Genomic DNA, 15552 nt, shown 5'->3' with positions numbered 1-15552 from the left:
TTTATCAATGAGAAATATGGCGTCCATCCCGAGCTGAAATGACGTGGCGTTACATTTTTACAGGTTTAAGCAAACCTGGTGTGTTAGAAAGAAAATCTCATCCCTTCAACATTATTTGGAACACTGTTATTGTAAAAAAACCTGTTTTTTCCTTATACAAAAGCTTAATATTTTGTGTTGAATGTACTTTCACAAAGACCTCTGTTTTCCTATTACATTCATAGTACCACATCCTTATCCACAAAATACTGAATATTACAGGTGTCCATCAGTATTATATCAGTTAAGGAATATGTTTTTTATTTTTCCACCATCGATTTCTTGAATATGCACCCCTTCCGCATTTCTTTATGAACTGTGAATGTAGCAATATGCGTCCCCTTAATAACACCAAGTTTTGATAAGATGTTCTGTCTGTCACCAACATTTGACCACACGTTTTCTTCCTTTTTCTTCTCTATAGGGGCTAATTAAACCGTGTTCTTATAATTTCTGTATAAATTCCACACATTGATAGCAATCAATATTTCAAGATTTCAAGTTAACGGAAAAATAATGTACAACAGACTGAAGTACAGATATTACTAATTTGATGAAAGCTTTGATACAGAAGAAAGTATAGAACATGTAATAAAAGGCACAAATCATTGATTTCTCTTTAAAATTCAAAAATTATATCCGAGATCTCATATTGGTATTACTCATTAAAACTCTTATATTTCTGAAAGCACATTCTTTCTTCATGAAATATTATTTATAGAATAGCAAACATTACCGCAACATAATTAAAATTATAAAAATTTGACAACTCAAGTTAAACAAAACATCATACTTTAGATATAAAATCTGAGTAATCATTACAAGAGGACCATGATGGTCCTGAATCGCTCACCTGTTTTGAACTGAGTATGACGTCGTTTTTTCTATTATTTGACACAGTGACCTAGTTTTTGAGCTCATGTTACCCAGTTTTAAACCTGACCTAGATATCATCAAGATAAAAATTCTGACCAACTTTCATGAAGATCCACTGAAAAATATGGCCTCTAGAGAGGTCACAAGGTTTTATATTATTTGACCTACAGACCTAGTTATTGACGGCACGTGACCCAGTTTCGAATTTGACCTAGATATCATCAAGGTGAACATTCTGACCAATATTCATGAAGATCCATTCGAAAGTATGGCCTCTAGAGAGGTCACAAGGTTTTTCTATTTTTATACACCCGTTTGAAAAACGGGACGTATTATGGGAACGCCCCTGGCGGGCGGGCGGGCGGGGTCCACAGACTTTGTCCGGAGCGTATCTTCTACATGCATGAAGGGATTTTGATGAAACTTGGCACAGTTGTTTACCATCATGAGACAGAGTGTCATGCGCAAAAACCAGGTCCGTAGGTCTAAGGTCAAGGTCACACTTAGAGGTCAAAGGTCAAATTCAAGAATGACTTTGTCCGGAGCATATCTTCTTCATGCATGGACGGATTTTGATGAAAGTTGGCACAATTGTTCATCATCATGAGACGGAGTGTCATGCACAAGAACCAGGTCCCTAGGTCTAAGGTCAAGGTCACACTTAGAGGTCAAAGGATACAAGAAAGAAAACTTTGTCCGGAGCATATCTTCTTCATGCATGGAGGGATTTTGATATAACTTGGCACAAATGTTCACCACCACGAGGCGGAGTGTCATGCGCAAGAACCAGGTCCCTAGGTCTAAGGTCAAGGTCACACTTAGAGGTCAAAGGATACAAGAATGAAAACCTTGTCCGGAGCATTTCTTCTTCATGCATAGAGGGATTTTGATAAAACTTTGCACAAATGTTCACCACCACGGGGTGGAGTGTCATGCACAAGAACCAGGTCTCTAGGTCAAAGGTCAAGGTCACACTTAGAGGTCAAAGGTCAGATACAAGAATGACTTTGTCCGAAGCATTTCTTCTTCATGCATGGAGGGATTTTGATGTAACTTGGCACAATTATACACCATCATGAGAGGAAGTGTCATGCACAGTTCCTTTCTTTAGAATTACTTCCCTTTGTTGTTACTATAAATAGCTTATATTGTAACTTCTTAATTACTAGTCGTAGGGAAAAATTGAGACCACTTTTCTGTAGTACAACATGCATGCTACATCCAATTTTGAGGTGTATTTTGACCAATCTCTACCTGGTGAAGATTTTTGTGTGGACTTCCATTTTTTTTTGGATTTTTTTTTTTTTTTTTTTTTTTAAGATTAACTTCCCTTAGTTGTTACTATAGATAACTTATATTGTAACTTTTTTATAATTGACCATAGGGAAAAACCAAGACCACTTTTCTGTGGTACAACATAGATGTTAGCCCGCCCGCTTAGCTCAGTAGGTAAGAGCGTTGGTCTACGGATCTCGGGGTCGCGAGTTCGATCCTCGGGCGGGGCGTATGTTCTCCGTGACTATTTGATAAACGACATTGTGTCTGAAATCATTAGTCCTCCACCTCTGATTCATGTGGGGAAGTTGGCAGTTACTTGCGGAGAACAGGTTTGTACTGGTACAGAATCCAGGAACACTGGTTAGGTTAACTGCCCGCCGTTACATGACTGAAATACTGTTGGAAAACGGCGTTAAACCTAAAACAAACAAACAAAACATAGATGTTACTTTCAAATTTTAGGTGTATTTTAAATTTTTAAGGTCTCTCTACCTGGTAAGGATTTTTTTTGTGGACTTAGGAAAACAAAAGACTTACAATGATTACTAAACAACCACAAAATTAAAATTCATTTGCAATACAGCAGCTAGAGTAAAGAAATTTGCTGTGACGGGCGTATATTGTGACATTCTGGCACTCTTGTTAGATCTGCTGACCGCAGTTTTTAACCGCAGTTGACCCAGTTTCAAACTTGACCTAGATATCATCAAGATAAACATTCAGACCAACTTTCATACATATCCCATGAAATATATGGCCTCTAGAGAGGTCACAAGGTTTTTTTATTATTTAATCTACTGACCTAGTTATTGATGGCACATAACACAGTTTCAAATTTAACCTAGATATCATCAAGATAAACATTCTGACTAATTTTCAAGAAGATACATTCGAAAGTATGGCCCTAGAGAGGTCACAAGGTATTTATATTTTTTGACCTACTGACCCAGTTTTTGACCAATGTTGACCCAGTTTCAAACTTATCCTAGATATTATCAAGATGAACATTCAGACCAATTTTCATGAAGATCCGTTCAAAAGTATGGCATCTAGAGAGGTCACAAGGTTTTTCTATTTTTAGACATACTGACCTTATTTTTGACTGCAGTTGACCCAGTTTCAAACTTAACCTAGATATTATCAAGATAAATATTCAGCCCAACTTTCATACAGATCCCATGAAAAATATGGCCTCTAGAGAGGTCACAATGTTTTTATATTATTTGACCTACTGACCTAGCTATTGACGGCACGTAACCCACTTTCAAACTTGACCTAGTTATCATCAAGGTTAACATTCTGACCATTTTTCATGAAGATCCATTTAAAAATATGGCCTCTAGAGAGGTCACAATGTTTTTCTATTTTTAGACCTAGGTATCGTCAAGATACAGATCCCATGAAAAATATGGCCTCTAGAGAGGTCACAAGGTTTTTATGTTATTTGACCTACTGACCTAGTTTTTAATGGCACGTGACCCAGTTTCAAACTTGACCTAGATATCATCAAGATGAATATTCTGACCAATTTTCATGAAGATCTTATGAAAAATTGACCGCACGTGACCCAGTTTCGAACTTGACCTAGATATCATCAAGGTGAACATTCTGTTCAATTGTCATAAAGATCCCATGAAAATGTGACCTCTAGAGTAGTCACAAGCAAAAGTTTACGCACGGACGGACGGACGCTGCGCGATCACAAAAGCCCACCTTGTCACTTTGTGACAGGTGAGCTAAAAACTCATATATTTCTAAAAGCACGTTCGATGTACATGAAATCTCAATTATAAAAGCATTACCGAAACATAATTAAAACTATGAAAAACTAAAATCTCATATTAATCAAAAGTTCCAAACAAATGTTCTGTATAAAATCCTGCACAGAATATACGAAATGCTAGTATAAAACAATCATATAAAGTTATCTTAATAATTAAAAACAATTCAACGTTCATCATGCAACAAAAACTTCAAGATGTTGGATGTTTCTTTCTTCGATGTCTGCGCAATGACGTCTCGTACCTGTAGTCCTTATAGTACATGTGAAGGAGCTGTTTTCATGCTTTGCTGAGTAATGCTGTACCAGTACTCTCTACTGAATCGTCCGTTGCATATGTCGCACTGTATTATCTTCTCATACATTTTTAAACCCGCCCGCTTAGCTCAGTAGGTAGAGCGTTGGTCTACGCATCGCGGGGTCGTGAGTTCGATTTGATAAACGACATTGTGTCTGAAATCATTAGTCCTCCACCTCTGATTCATGTGGGGAAGTTGGCAGTTACTTACGGAGAACAGGTTTGTACTGGTACAGAATCAAGGACCACTGGTTAGGTTAACTGCCCGCCGTTACATGACTGAAATACTGTTGAAAAACGGCGTTAAACCCAAAACAAACAAAAAACAAAACATACTTTTAAATGATAGTCCCAGTCGTAACGATTGGCAAAGACTTTGGAGACTTTGGAACATTTCCAGCAAGTATGCGATATTATTCCAGAGTGTCTATTCATATGATCCTAAAACTTGCCTCTATGGATAAACGTCTTCGTACAACCAGCTGGAAAAGACATTGCCCTTTCCATTCCATTGCAAGTTTCACTGTCAGAGTGTTTCATTTTGATATGTTTGTTCATGGTAGTTTTTTTTTGTGTGCGAACCATTTCCCACATTCAGTACATAAATAACTCTTCTTATGTGCAGATATAATGTTTTTTTTCAATTCATCCTCACTTGCAAGAACGAGGGTACATTTGTTGTATTGGTGATCTAGTTGTTCTTTTATGGTGTTTCCAGTTATTTTTAGACGAAAATCATTACTACAACGAAGACATTCATATTAAGTACTGGAATCGTTGATGAATATCTGTCTCAATTATGTCTGTCTCAATCTCCGCATCATGGCCTATTTTCAATGAACTGACATAGTGACATGTTTTTTAAACTTAGGTACAACATATTTTAACTTGATCTCAATATCATACAGTCAACATTCTAACAAAAGTTTATGATAATCAATTTGGATCAGGTAAACCATTCTTGAACTTAACCTACATTTCATTGAGGCACACATTGTGACAAGGTAAAAGAAAGTGTGAGCCCTAGAATATTAATAAGGTTTCCTCATGGTTTAACCTAATGACCTAGTATTTGACCTCTGGTAGCCAAGTTTCAAACTTGACTTAAGGACGTATGCTAGAATTTGGTGCGAAAATTTTCCCAATAACAGAATTTATTCAAACTTTGGATATTGAAGGACAATCATCTAAGAAACAAAAAAATGCAATAAAAATCATAGGTCACCGGTATCGAAAAAGAGTTATCTGCCCTTGAAAACGGCATTTCCCCCAAAAATGACGTTTCCAAGGGCAGATAACTCTTTTTCGAATCCGGTGACCTATGATTTTTATTGCATTTTTTTTGTTTCTTAGATGATTGTCCTTCAATATCCAAAGTTTAAAGAAATTCTATTATTGGGAAAATTTTCGCCCATCTCATATACAGGGAATTCTAGCGTACGCCTTGAAAGGATTTTAATGATAGAAATCATCATAATACCAAGAAATTATTACAACAGGGTTACGGTTATCATAAGCTACGGAACGATTTCAGTAAATTTTACTACAGATCGTTGTTACTGTAAGAAAAATACAATAATAACCTAAGAACACTTTTAAAACTTGGACCTACACACCCGGAATACTATGGAGATGTAGTTTATAAAATTCGGACAATTAAACACAGTCCTTATTTTGATCAAACATTTGTAAAATGGCTTAAAAGGTTTATCAAAAAAGGATACGATCGTAATCCTTAGGTGGTATACTATTGTTTTTCCTGTTATAGGGGTGCGTTTGTGTGCTTGTGAGTCTAAAGCGGTGCCCTACTGTGAACTTGTAACTTACTTGTCTGTTTTTCTATGTTAGTTAGTTGGGTGTGGTTGTGTATTTAGCTTTGGTACATGAATGCCTGCGCCATTGTGGTTTACGTTGTAGTGTAGCTGTGATTAAGGAACGTAGCATTCTCTTGGTATATTCATCCTATTTCTACTTTCCCCTTCAACTCGCTCCCCCCTCCACCCCAACCCTCCCTCTCTTTTTACCCCTTACCACTTCCTCTCCATCTATCTATATTTGGCATAAATTTATATGTACTTGTTATATAATCATTGTTGAAGCAACCCGTCTGAAATATTTTTCCATTACGGCTTCTTTTTGTTGTGGGCCTACTTTGCAAATGCGTGGCTCTGAGGCTGTGTTTTTGGTGCTCTGTGATTCTGAGAAATCTACCCTTACCTATTATCTTTTTACATGTCATACAGACAAGCATTATGAGAAAATTTTAAGATCAAACAGAAAATTGGGCCACCACTTTTTCTGTTATTTGACCAAGTGACCTATTTTTTACCAAAAGTAATACAGTTTTAAATTTTTTACTGACAGGTATTCTGATAAAGTTTCACAAAGATGACATAGAAAATATGGCCTCTAGAGTGTTAACAAGGCTTTCCTATCGGTTGTCATTGTGAGCTAGTGTTTGACTGAACATGATCTACTAACAACTCGTCAAAGAAATTATTCATGGTAATATTCTGACCAAGATTCATAACCTGCGGCAATTGGAAAGCAACAAGTAGTGTAGCACATAGAGATTGGGCGATTTCACGTGATTTTTTTACCAATATGCGATTGGCTTGTCGCATTTATGAAACGCCGTTTTTGCAATATAGCTGTCACTCTATGATACAAAGAGAAACGCTTGTGTCCTGAATTCCTCATTCATTATTTCATATAATTTATTAAAACTTGCAGCAGTGATCAATATTGATACCTAGTTGTGGATAAGAGAATTGTTTTTGAATTGCTCTTTAATTTCCTGGATTATGGTTTTGTGTTGTTTTGCTCTACATGTCAATGCATTCCAGGTGAAGGCATGAATCACATTTGTTAAAGCTCTATTAAAGTATTTCAGTAGTCAAGGAATGTGACCAGTTAAACTTGAAGTTTTGTTTTACACGAAAGGGAAATAAAGTTGTTAATTTTGCTCAAAACAATAACTTTCAGAATTAAGAAATACATATTTCACAGATCTATTTGTAAAACATGTTGAATGGAATGATATTTCATACATTAAAGTGTAATGGTTTGATAAAAAACAAGCATGCTAATCACCCATACGTTTCTCTTTAGGCTGAGTGGTCACACATGCGTCCATAACAATTTCTAGTCTATATAACTTCTGGCCGCAGGAAATCTTTCGACTTGTTACGATTGGGCTAAGATTGTGACCTCTACAGTGATAATAGTTGACGAATGGACGACAGACACAGCATGATAACTCAGGTGAGCTAAAATATATGATGCCAGAAAATATCAAATTCCCTACAAAATGAGGGATAATATACGAAAGCTATTAGTAACAAGGTAAGGTAACTGATAACAGCAATGGATGCTCTGCCCCCCCCCCGTCAGCAATTACCCCAAAAAGTGTTGGGGGCATTTCACATACAGGGTCATATATAGTTATGGTTATTAGTTACTGCACTCACCCTCAGTGTGTTCTATAAGAATTTAAACTTTGAACAAAGTATCTCTAATTGTTGGAATCTGGGATAGTCAAAACGAGTTTGCACTGGTTTCTCTAATATTTATTCATCAGTGATTCTCTATAAAGTAAAAATAAATAAGGTAAACAAATGACAGTAAATATTAAGATTTGGACATCTCAAATTGTTTTCAGTTCTATCTATCAAACTCAAAATCTAGGTATAATATTCCATATAAATATAAATTTACTTGTAAAAACATAATACAAATTTCGCTCTTACCGAATTTGACATCTGCAACATTTATGAATGTTTTAATAACTTCCAGTTCCAATGTTGTTTCAAACATTTACTTTATTTGAATGCCGTCAAATATAAACAAGTTACGTAAATATGACGTCGCGCCAATTTGCACGTCAATTAACGTCAATACTTTAGCGCCAAAAATGACATTTGTACATTAAATTAATAGAAATTAATAACGCGTCAATTTAAGATTTACAGAAATCTTACACTGCCCACCATGAAATGTATATTCATTTCAATTTATATAATGCCAAATAAAAGGACATACTAATTATTTATAAAAATATAAACACTATTACTTGTCAATGTAAACAAGATAAATCCCCTAAAAAATAATAAAGTTATCTAAACATTGTAGGGACATTTCAGAAATATCAATGCTGTAGTAAAACACAAATATAAAGCTTAAGTTTGCCAAATGTAAATCTTAATCTGCACTTTCTAAAAGACATAATTTTGTGATCGGTCTAAGAACATTTGTGTTTCTAGTACGGACCATGCATTTACGTACAAACCCATCCCTGCTTTTAAGGACTTAGTTAATCTGCCCAGTGGCCACTGCCCTCTAGGTACATTAACGTCTACCACAAGTACAACGTCATTTACATGCAAATCTCTGGTTTCTCAATGCCACTTTTGTCGGGTTTGGAGGGAAGGTAAATAATGTGCGTGAAATTAGCCAGAGCATCCAGAGTAGCCAGAGTAGCCAGAGTTCAGCCAGAGTTCGGCCAGAGTTCAGCCAGAGTAGCCAGAGTTCAGCCAGAGTTCAGCCAGAGTTTAGCCAGAGTAGCCAGAGAAGTCAAAACTCTGGTTACTCTGGCAAGCCAGATTAGCCAGAGTTCAGCCAGAGTTTAGCCAGAGTAGCCAGAGAAGTTAAAACTCTGGTTACTCTGGCTAGCCAGAGTAACCAGAGTAGCCAGAGTTCAGCCAGAGAAGTCATAACTCTGGTTACTCTGGCTGGCCATAGTAGCCAGAGTTCAGCCATAACTCTGGTTACTGTGGCTGGCCAGAGTAGCCAGAGTTCAGCCAGAGTAGCCAGAACTCTAGTTACTCTGGCTGGCCAGAGTAGCCAGAGTTCAGCAAGAAAAGCCAGAGTTTGTAGGATGTTAAAATGTTATGGCTTCTCTGGTCAGCCATAGTATCCAGAATAGCCCGAGTCGCCTGGATTTTTATTTGCTTTGGTTAGTCTGGCCAGAGTAGCAAGAGTTTCTAGGATTTAAAGAGCAGGCAGAGTAACCTGGTTCACTAAACATTTTCAGTCTTAGCTATTCTGGTTGAATTATGGCTAATCTGGCCAGCCAGAGTAACCAGAGTTCTGGATACTCGATGAACTCTGGCTACTCTTGCTTAACTCTGGCTACTCTGGCCAGCCAGAGTAACTAACCAGAGTTCTGGCTACTCCTGCTGGACTCTGGCTACTCTGGCTAGCCAGAGTAACCTGAGTTATGACTTCTCTGGCTGAACTCTGGCTGAACTCTGGCTACTCTGGCCAGCCAGAGTAACCAGAGTTATGACTTCTCTGGCTGAACTCTGGCTACTCTGGCCAGCCAGAGTAACCAGAGTTATGACTTCTCTGGCTGAACTCTGGCTACTCTGGCCAGCCAGAGTAACCAGAGTTTTGACTTCTCTGGCTACTCTGGCTGAACTCTGGCTACTCTGGCTGAACTCTGGCCGAACTCTGGCTGAACTCTGACTACTCTGGCTGCTCTGGCTAATTTCACGCACATAGGTAAATACTCTCTGATCCATCTTTTCCAGAATATGTCAGCTAAGTATTGGATTTGTTTCCACCATCTCTTGCAGTATACGTCTTCCTTCTGGAAAACGCCTCTCGGTATACATGAATTACTCTTCCTCAAAAGAAGCATGTTCGGTGTTAATGCTGGTGCATCTCTAGGGTCGGTACTCACAGGAGTGACTGGTCTGTCATTGATTATTCTTTCTGTCTCTGCAATCAATGTCAACAATCTTTCGTCATTAAGAAGTTGTTCTTGTGCAAGAGCTTTCAGTATTGTTCGTGTGGATCTGATCATTCTCTCCCATGCTCCACCCATGTTGCTTGCGTATGGTGGATTGAAGTGCCATTCTGCGTTGTGCTGCACCAAGTACCGGCCGATCTTTTACTGGTTCAACTCTTCTATGGATCTCTTAAGTTCTTTATCTCCGCTAACTAGGTTTGTACCATTGTCACTAAATACTTTTTCTTGATGCCCTCGTCTACTTGTGAAGCGTTGGTAGGCCGCTATGAACGAATCAGTTGTTAAGCTATGAGCTACTTCCAGGTGGACTGCTCTCGTGGTCAAACAGGAAAAGAGACATCCATACTTTTTAAGGCAAGAACAACCTGATTTCACCATTAACGGACCAAAGTAGTCTACGCCGACAAAGGTAAACGGAGGTTTGTCAGCCGTCGTCTGTTCTTGGATCAATGGCGCCATCTGCTGTGTGAGTGACGGACTGTGTTGTCGCTTACATACAATACATCTTCCAATCGTCTTCTTAACAGCACTATGTCCACGTAATATCCAGTTTTTCGTCAGTAATGCTGCAAGTACGTGTTGGCACCCAACATGTCCGTTGTTTTTATGACAATGACGAATTATTAGCTCTGTCATGTGATCACTGTTGGGAAGAATGATTGGGCATGTATCATATTCTGTGTGAATTTGTTTGCCAGACATCCGAATGAGTCCATTTGTCAGTATAGGGTTTAACATAGCTAAACTGCTATTCTTCTGCACATAATTTCCTTTGTTTAAGTATTCAAGTTCTTGACTAAAGTTGGCCCTTTGTACATATCGTAATAGTGCAAATGCAGCGTTCTGTGTCTCGAGGTCTCCACGTTTTAATGTATCCTTCTGTCGTCTGCAGTACGCAATGAACCTCTGTAACCAAGCACACGCTCTCTGTAGTTTACTCCAGTAGGGGTTGATAAGGTCTTGAATTGTTGTTTCCGTGTACAATGCGGTGGTGTTTATTGCAACCTCCCTTTTGACTTCTGTGTCGTCGTTTACTATATCCGGTTTGTTTGGTGGTCGAGGCCAAGTAGATTCATCCTGCAGATATTTCGGTCCGTTTAGTCTTGAAACTGGTTTCATCGCTGGGATCTATACCTCTAGAAGCCAGATCTGCAGGGTTTGAAGTGGAATCGACATAACGCCACTGTTCTGGATTTGTCATCTCGTAGATGAAGCTTAGTCGGTTTCCAATAAACGTCTTGAAGTGTCTTGTTGTGTTGTTTATGTACCCCAAAAGGATCATAGAGTCAGTCCAGAAAAACACCTGGTCAAACTTTAAGTCGAGTTCTTCAATCAGCATGGCATACAGGCGACAGGACACTGCGGCTCCACACAGCTCCAGTCTGGGTATAGATGATTGCTTGATCGGAGCAAGTCGGGATTTACCTAGCACTAGACTGCAGACTGTCGTATCACGTTGATCTGTGAGGCGCAAGTAAGCGCATGCGCCATAGCCAGTCTCTGAACCATCGCTGAACACGTGTAATTGGATGTTCTTCAGTACACCGTAATTACTTTGTTGGTACCACCGGTTTATGCGAATACTTTCCAAACGAGGTAAGTTTGACAGCCAACGTTGCCAGTCTCCGTGCTCCTTCTGCGGTATAACATCATCCCATCCTATTTTTTTTCTGCAAAGATCCTGGACGATAATTTTCGCTCGTAACGTCACAGGTGCTACAAGTCCAAGTGGATCATATATCGCACTGACTATGGAAAGAAGTCCTCGTCTTGTCAGAGGTCTATCTACTATCTTGATTTTGAATGTTATTTCATCGTCGTTGACATTCCAGTTAACACCCTATGCACGTCGCAAGAGAGAATGTCATCAGGGTCATCGCTAACAACCGTAGGTGCACGTTCCGATTCAGGAATGGTATCGAGTAGTTGTCTGCTGTTGCTGATCCACTTTGTAAGTCTAAAGCCTCCTATTTGCATTAGTCTCTGTAGATCCGCTGCTAACATCGCCGCTTTCTCTTCCGATGCCACATATTTCAAACTGTCATCGACGTAGAAGTTTCTGTTAACGGTATCTACAACTTCGGTTGGGAATGTTTTCGCGTTGTCACTGGTTGTTCTTTTCAAAGCATAGGCAGCACAGCTAGGAGATGAAGTGGCACCAAACAAATGCACCTGCATACAATACGTTTTTGGAAGTTTAGACATGTCCCCATCAGGCCACCATAAGAACCGAAGCGCATCACAGTCCGCCTCACAAACACGAACTTGATGGAACATTGCCTCTATATCGGCAGCAATGGCTGTCTTTTCCTGACGAAATCGGATAAGTACCGCTATCAGACTGTTCGTCATATCAGGGGCCTTGTAGGAGTTGACTATTCAGTGAGATGTCCTTGTATTTCGCGGCACAGTCAAATACCACACGGACCTTTCCTGGTTTGTTCACATTTTTCACAGGTGGTGGGGTAAGTACCATATCCGCTTGGAGTCTGTATTTTTGTCTTCTACTTCTACTTCCTTGGCATATCCTTTGTTTATATAGTCAGTGACAGTCTTTGTATACATTCCATGTAAATTTTTATCGTGTGATAGTTGATTTAGACGTGAGTGTGCCATTGCTAAATTATTTGGTAGGGTAACATCGTCCGCTCGCCAAGGTAGTCCCATCTCATAGTGACCGGCTACATGTGAAAGGGTTGAATCCATAATGCCTAACGCCCTTATCTTCAACTGACACCGACTGTTTTTCGCATTGTGGCCCGTCGTTAAAGTCTGAAGTCCACATACGCTCTAGTTGTTGTTGTAATATTACGTCACTGGATTGACCAAAATGGATATTTGCTGCTTTTCTTAATTGCTCTGTTCTGTTCTGTTCTACACTGGTTTGGGGGACTGGTCCACGAACTGCCCACCCTAGTCGCGTCCTTACTGCGTACGGCTCATGGCTGCGTCCAGTGCGCATCTCCAGAGGAATGTGTGCTTCTTGGAAATCTGTACCAATAAGTAGCATGACTTCGTTCACTGCAACGTGGGGAATCTGTAGATCGGACAAATGAATTATAACTCGAATATCCTCAGCTGTTGCCTCAGAACGTGTGGAGATTGGCAACTGCTTCACTGTCCAAACATTATTGAGCTGAATATCGCCGCCATTTCCGGAAATTGAACTTACACTGAAGTCTACTTCCTGTCCATGGATCGTACTTCCGGTCGAGCTTACGGTCGATATCTGAAAAGTGACGGGTCTGCAGGACACATTTAATTTCTGGATCAGTCTCTCATCGCATAACGTTTTGTCAGCACCATCGTCGAGTAGAGCTTAAGTTTGACAAAAGTAACCGTTTACCTTAGCAGTAACAAGTATGATCCCCAAACATGTTTTAACATATGAACCATTTACAGCAGCACAGAAAGACGAAGGTTGTGTTACAGCGTTATCAGAAGGTGTTTGTACTTAACTATGTAAAAGTGAATGGTGTTTAATAGTACAATCAGGAACAGTGCACATTTTCTCTCTCCTACATTCGAAAAACACATGGTTACGTTTGAGGCAATTAAAACACAATCTAGACTTGACAACATAATTCTTTCTATCTTCTAAAGACATATTTATATACTTATCACATGAGGCTAAGTCTGTACATGTACCTGAGCAACAATAACATTTCCTATCGTATCTAGGCCTTTGATTTTCTGTGTATGTAGAAAGAGTAGTGACTTTACTTTTTACAACATTTTCCGACGGACCATGAGACGGTTTACTGACTCTGACATTTTCTTTTACTATTTCAATGCCGTACACTGAAGTAGCGAAACGTGATCGTTCGTCTACAAAATTTGTCAAATCCAAAAAGTTTGCCTCTCTACCTGACTCAAAAATAGAGTGTGCTATCTCTGCCCATCTCGACCTTAAATGCATTGGGACACGTCTAACAATTTGCCTCAAATTCTCAGAGTTATCTACATCTGATATAAACCCTAGCTGTGATAGTGTGATTTGGCATTTTTGCATATTCAACGCTAATATAGACAGTTCATCAACATCAGAGGCCTTAATTTGAGGACCATGTAACAATTTGTCAATGTGACTTCTTGCAATAGCATGCGGACTATCATATCTAGACTGCAAAATCGCCTTAGCGCGGTAATACCCTACATCCGAGTCTAACAAAACACAATCTTCTATACATGACTTTGCCTCACTAGTACAATATTGTATAAGGTAGCTTAATCTTAGTCTATTATCACTTACTTTGCACTGTATGTTCGTCTCAAAATGTTTTATGAACTTACAATAATCAAGTGCAGAACCACTAAATGTCAATAGCTCAGGTTTCGGCAAGTGTAAACCATCTTGTAATATTAAAGCTAGTCTCTCTACATCCAGACTGGAAGAATTTTTTCCGCCTTCCTGTAATCTTGCGTCCTCGCGCCTACCGGAAGCTACGTCTGCAGTGTCTGTAACATCCGTATGGCAGTCACGTGATGCATTACCTCCAGCCATTCTGTTAGCGGGTACTCGGTCCTGTAATCTGTCTTTTGCGAATACTAGCGTGTCATCGTCCGGTCTGCTCATATTGCTGCTTAACCGTTCGTTACCGGAAGTGTAGTTTTTAACGGTCGTCTGCTTCACGTATGTAGAATCTTGCAATTTCTTTCTCAAATGCCTCGTGCCATACTGACTCTTCAAGCCGTGCTTGTTCTAACTCGGGTTCATATTCAAGTTCTTGCTCCTGAATTTCTATCTGTCTGCGCGCTAGCTCAAGTTCATGTTTCTTTCTAAGAAAATTCAGCTTCTTTTGTGCAATCATACGTTTAGCCTTAGCATTCGCAATTTTCGTCGTGCACATTGATGACGTGTTGCTGTAAGTTTCGTCATCTTCATTATTTTGGTATGGTGACTTCCATTGTTCGTATCTTTCCTGGAATTCTAAGAAGTTATCTTGACACCTTTCGTAGTTTTGTACCAAATTTTCACGGTCAGCAGGTTCCGTACATAAGTCTAGACATTCTAAGTGGATAATTTTGAACGAGTTAAATCTGTCACACAATTTTCCATATAATTTATCAACAAGCTCATCATTGTCATGTGATATCATAAGTTGTTCCAGCTCCTTGTAGAGTTTCGTCAGCTGAGCGATTTGCGCTGAACGAGACCTTTTTAGTCCTTGAAAATCTTTGTTTTCAGATTCCGCCATTTTTATCGTCACTGCTTCTCAGTGGATCTTCATCAAAGTAGACGACAATTCGAGAATTGTTGGAATCTGGGATAGTCAAAACGAGTATGCGCTGGTTTCTCTAATATTTATTCATCAGTGATTCTCTATAAAGTAAAAATAAATAAGGTAAACAAATGACAGTAAATATTAAGATTTGGACATCTCAAATTGTTTTCAGTTCTATCTATCAAATTCTAAATCTAGGTATAATATTCCATTTAAATATAAATATAAATTTACTTGTAAAAACATAATACAAATTTCGCTCTTACCGAATTTGACATCTGCAACATTTATGAATGTTTTAATA

At 38.9% G+C, this 15552-nt stretch overlaps 1 protein-coding gene across 1 annotated transcript in view; it reads right to left on the bottom strand.

The window, feature by feature from the left end:
- Positions 1-15552, bottom strand: part of LOC128547988 (uncharacterized) — a 53398-nt gene that overhangs the window by 22634 nt on the left and 15212 nt on the right. The window lies entirely within an intron of this gene.

This window comes from Mercenaria mercenaria, chromosome 13 (assembly GCF_021730395.1).
Source record: "Mercenaria mercenaria strain notata chromosome 13, MADL_Memer_1, whole genome shotgun sequence".
NCBI lineage: Eukaryota > Metazoa > Mollusca > Bivalvia > Venerida > Veneridae > Mercenaria > Mercenaria mercenaria.
The sequence above is the reverse complement of the archived record's forward strand: the minus strand, read 5'-3'. Positions and strand labels throughout refer to the sequence as shown.